Source organism: Triticum aestivum, chromosome 1B (genome assembly GCF_018294505.1).
Source record: "Triticum aestivum cultivar Chinese Spring chromosome 1B, IWGSC CS RefSeq v2.1, whole genome shotgun sequence".
Classification (NCBI taxonomy): Eukaryota; Viridiplantae; Streptophyta; class Magnoliopsida; order Poales; family Poaceae; genus Triticum; species Triticum aestivum.
In genome coordinates, this window is record NC_057795.1 from 355902821 (window position 1) to 355908425 (window position 5605).

Consider the following 5605-nt stretch of genomic DNA (forward strand, 5'->3'; position numbering starts at 1 on the left):
CGGGCAAACTTTGTTGTAGTAAACAGTCGTGAAGTCGTCGTGCTAAGGCACCATAAGACCGGACGACCAGCGCGCCAGAACAACGACCGTCATTGTGAAGAGAAGCGTAAATCAGAAGGATCCAACCTATAGACACATCAACACGGTTGAACGAAGACAGGATCCATGTGGATCCACCGAAGACAAAAGCCAACTGAATTCCGCCGGAGACAAACCTCCATACACCCTTCAACAATGCTAGAAACACCATTGAGACAGAGACTTGACGGAGAGAATCTTATTCCATCTTCAAAAAGTCGCCGCCGCTTGGTTTTTCTGAGGACGACGCTAGCTTATTCATGGGAGACGAGTTGAGTATTACCAATCTTGTGGTACTACGACTGCAACACAAACATCACAGGGACCGATACCAAAAGCCTTGAGCCAAACCACTTGCATGAGTACACAACTTCACCAAACGATGAGGCCATCCGCCCAACGCCACACGATCTACCTCCACCTAGCCAGCGAAGAGGGGTCATATATATGGACGGACACAAACCAAGGGCAGCAGAAGGATGCACACGAGCACCGACGATGAAGCCAACCACGACCCAGGGTTGCCGGAGACATAAATACACTTGTGGTATTTTTTTTTTGAACGGTCACCGGGGGTGAGAGCTTCCCCACCTGAATATATTACCACTCAAAAGAGGATCGAAGAATTACAGCATTAGTTCAGATTACAACAACAACAGTTAATGAATAGCAACAGAGAGGAAATTCAGCCATTGCTTAGCAGAAGTATTGTCTTCCTTCTTTTTGAACCGGAAGACCCAGAGGGAGAAATCTGCTACAATGTTACGTATTGTAGTTCTGTGGGGGTGATCCTCGTTTCTGAATACGAGGGCGTTTCTCGAATCCCAAATCTTCCATGCAACCGTCAGAGCGACCGAAGGCCAGATGTTTGGGTTGAGGCCAGAATCGTAGGGTGTTGTTGCAGATCATCCAGGGAGGTGGCGACTGCAGACCCAAGGAGGACCAAACCTGTGTTGCATAGGAGCAGTTGGAGATGAGATGAAGAGCATCCTCGTGCGGGTCTTGACATCGGGGGTGTCGGTGTCAAAACCGGCGGATCTCAGGTAGGGGGTCCCGAACTGTGCGTCTAGGCGGATGGTAACAGGAGACGAGGGACACGATGTTTTTACCCAGGTTCGGGCCCTCTTGATGGAGGTAAAACCTTACGTCCTGCTTGATTAATATTGATGATGTGGGTTACAAGAGTAGATCTACCACGAGATCAAGGAGGCTAAACCCTAGGAGCTAGCCTATGGTCTGATTGTTGTTCGTCCTATGGACTAAAGCCATCCGGTTTATATAGACACCGGAGAGGGCTAGGGTTACACAGAGTCGGTTACAATGGTAGGAGATCTACATATCCGTATCGCCAAGCTTGCCCTCCACGCCAAGGAAAGTCCCATCCGGACACGGGACGAAGTCTTCAATCTTGTATCTTCATAGTCTTGGAGTCCGGCCGATGATGGTAGTTCGGCTATCCGGACACCCCCTAGTCTGGGACTCCCTTAGTAGCCCCCGAACCAGGCTTCAATGACGACGAGTCCGGCGCGCATATTGTCTTCGGCATTGCAAGGCGGGTTCCTCCTCCGAATAATTTATAGAAGATCGTGAACACCAGGATAGTGTCCGGCTCTGCAAAAATAAATTCCACATACCACCGTAGAGAGAATAATATTACACAAGATCAATCTGCTGATGCATTCTACGGCGTGACGTCACACCACTTCCAAGCCTTTACTCGAATTGTTTTTATTGTTCCACCTCAGCGCGTTCAGCGAGGCGGCTTCCTTGGCACGTCTTGTCGAAGCAGAGATCATGTTCCCCTTATTCCGGGATTCCCATCAATACGGACGTGGGTAACCCAACCGCGCCATTGATTGTGAAGCTTGGGAGATAAGCGAGTTTTACCAGGCCGGTGGGGACGCGTGTTTCTGTCCGCCCATATAAGGGGATAAAGATCCAACCTTTTTACCTGCACCTTCTTCCTCCTTGGCTTATCCATCTCTACGAACTCGAGCTCTAGCGTCCAAGCCCGCACATCTCACCTCAACCTTCTCCAAATATGTCCGGAGCGGGAGGCAAATGGATGGCCTCCTCCGTCACGGAGGGGCATATCCAGAAGTTGCGCAACGCCGGATACTTGTCCAGCGACATCGCGCATCGGCTCCTCGACGAGGGAGAGCTCATCCCCACCCCCAGGCCCCATGAGAGGGTAGTATTACTTCCCCATTTCCTCCGCGGACTGAGCTTCCCACTTCATCCCTTTGTCCGGGGGCTCATGTTCTACTACGGCCTAGATTTCCATGATCTGGCCCTGAATTTTATTCTCAACATCTCGTCGTTTATCATCGTGTGCGAGGTCTTCTTCTGCATCCAGCCCCACTTCGGCTTGTGGCTCAAGACCTTCAGTGTTAAGCCGAAGGTTGTGAAGGGCAGCCAAGCGGAGTGCGGAGGCGCCATGGTGGGCGGGATGTCCCACGTTATGTGGCTGGAGGGCACCTTTGTGGAAACCATCAAGGGGTGGCAATCGGGGTGGTTCTACATCACCGAGCCGCGTGATCCCGAATGGGCAGCGGCCCCCGAATTCAGATCTGGCATCCCCACACGGCTCACTTCCTGGAAAGAGAGCAGCCGGATTTGGGGCGATTCGGAGGAGCTGACCGGACTCCAAGCCTGTGTCCAAAAGCTGGTGGACAAGAAGCTCAAGCTTGTCAACGTAGTCCAGGTCATGCTCATCCGCCAGATTCTCCCGTGCCAACGACGGGGCTTCAATATGTGGGAGTTCGATCCGGCGCAGCACCAGACTTTGAATGGGCTCTTCGACACTACGTACGAAGAGGTCTGGAAGGTGCTGTTCAAGGGCGCTGAGGCTCCCGCATCCGCTACCGAAGATCGCGGATTCAGCTCGCAGCGTCCAGCTGACGAGGTAAGTGATATTGTCCTTTACGGGACGCTTGTTATTCATAGTTTGACTCTATGCGGGATCTAAGCTCCCTTTTCTTTGACAGGACTGGCTGAAGAAGGCCGCACAGGCTATCTGTCCGGCCCCATTGCCAGAGGACCCAGCTGACGCCCGCCTAACGGGGCTGCTGGCTCCGGCACCCCACGTGGTGCCGGAGAAGAAGGCCAAGAAGAAGGCCACGGGGACTCGGAAGAGTTCCCGTTTTCAGGTGCTATCGGACGATGAATCCGAGGCCGACTCCTCCCACCAAGGCGAGGAGGAGAAGAAGAAAGCCTCTCCCCCAGCGGGGGGAGGGAAGAAAAGGAAGGCCTCCCCAACAAAGGAGGCCGAAGGGTCCAAGAGGGGAAAAACTCTTCCCCGGACTGTTCCGCCAACGCCACTGACGACGATAAGGACTAGCCTCCAAGGGCCAAGCCTCTGGCAAGATCGTAAGTATCCGGACTCCCGAATAACTTCAAGGTTTTCATTTTCCACCACATTATGTCTTTCTAATGCTGCATACAACCCTGCAGTCCGCCTAAGGATGATCTCCCCACTTCGTCGAGCGAGTCCTTAGGGGCGTCGAATATGGATTCTCTTCCGACTGCCTTCACCCCCCGTGATGTGGACGATGCCGAGGTGGGATCCCAGGAAGGGACCCACCAGGAGGAGAGGGCCTCGGAGGTGTCGCAGGACAACCTCCCGGACTTTGCACCGGACTCAGCCCCGGAACCCATAGTGGCTCCGGAGTCCGGCGGGCGACCCCTTCGGAAGAAGGGCAAGACCACGACGCCGGCTGCCTCCGTCCAACCGGAGGTGCCGGATAATTTGCTGGAGGCGCTCAACGGCGCCTCCATCGAAGAGGAACACCGCAATGTTATGAGTGCGGTGATTCAGAAGGTTTAGCTCGCCAAGAGCGGGCTGACCGAAGCCTGCAGCAGCCTTTTAACAGGCTTTGAGGTAAGAATTTCAATATATGTAAAATGGTACCGCATAGACAGTAGCCCCTGATGCTCGGTTCGGTGTTCGGAAAGAAAAGCCGGACTGAGGATCTTTAGAAAGATAAACACAGGAGTCATGAAAATATGTCAATATGGGATTGCAGGCTGTGCTGCTGACCTCTGCCGCACTGACTGCGGAGGTCAAAACTTTGAAGGAAAACCTCGAGCGGTCCGAGAACGAGCTCGGCCATGCCAAGAAGCAGCTCGAGGAAAAAGAAGGTGAGTAATACCTTATGAAAATTGTACCTTACAGAAAAGGATTTGGTTGCAAGAAAAATGACAAGGATAACTGGGGTATTGCAGGGGCCACTAACAAGGTGGCGACCCTGAAGGAGGCGGTGGCCGCGGCCGAATGCAATGCGGCTGCGGAGCGCACCGAGCGAGGGAAACAAGAGGCGCGGGTGGCGGAGGTACAGCAAGAGCTCCAGGATCTCGTGAGGAAACATGAGAGCCTGGAGCGTGACTCGAAGACTCGAGAGTCTGAGCTTGCAACGGCTCTTGAGAGTGCCAAAGCCGCTAAGGCCGAAGCCTACAAGGCCCTCCAGGAGATCGAGGCGGTAAAGAAAATAGTAGCGGGTAAGGCATTTTTCATGCAAAGTAAGCATGTGAGTGTTAATTACCTGTCGCTTACCCGAATTCGGAGCTCTCCAGGAGCGTTCGCAGATCTTCTCTGCAGCGTGTCCGATGCTGTCGCATTCTACCGGACCGAGGAGGGGAGCTCAACGGAGAAGGTCTTCTGATCTCAGTATGTTGAGGCTGGACATCCGGTGCCCCTTAGCGACCAGCTGAAGCAGCTGGTCGAGCTCCACAAGGCGGCCGAACAGGCCATGAAGGGCCTCATAGTTCGGCTGTGGCCTAAGGAGGCTATGCCTGGGAGCTACTTCGGCCTGGTGCGGCGGCTGGTGGACGCGTGCCCGTGGGTTGAAGTTATCAAGCACTCCGCCTGTATCGAGGGTGCGCATCGGGCCCTTGCCCGTGCAAAGGTGCACTGGGGCAAGATGGATGCCCAGAAGCTTGTGACAGACCCCCCCCCACTAGAGGGCAAGGAGCATCGCATGCCCGAGATGTATTATAGGAGTGTGCTGAAGGGCGCCCGCACTATTGCGGGTGAGTGCTCCAAAGATGTAATATTTGAGTAGACTCGCATTTTGTTATCCTGTGCGCTGAAAACTTGGTTCATATGCGCTAAGCAACGCTTGTTAATTTAAAATATTACCTTCTATGCGGCTCTTTATCAAATCTGAGAGATGGCAAGTCGTCGGCTTCAGCCCCCATGCCACGAGTGCTGGGGTGTTTGGGATAAACTCGAGCGCTCTTGTTCCCATTTTTGGGTCCATCTAGGGAGGCGCTCAACACAATGAACAAGGCAACCGGACTTATAATGCTTGAACACTCTTACTTAGCCATAGAATTCTATAATTTTAAATTTCGGCGAAGCCCCTAGTTTTCGGAAGGCCGAATTTGGGGCGCTATCCACGCCTTGGCCGGACAGAATCTGGCTCCTCGCTCGAAGCAGCATAAGTCTTTAGGGACTCGCAAAGAACCTCTCGAACAGCGACCAGCTCTCGCCTCATCATGACGGTCAGTTTTAGCTTTCTCCACTGAG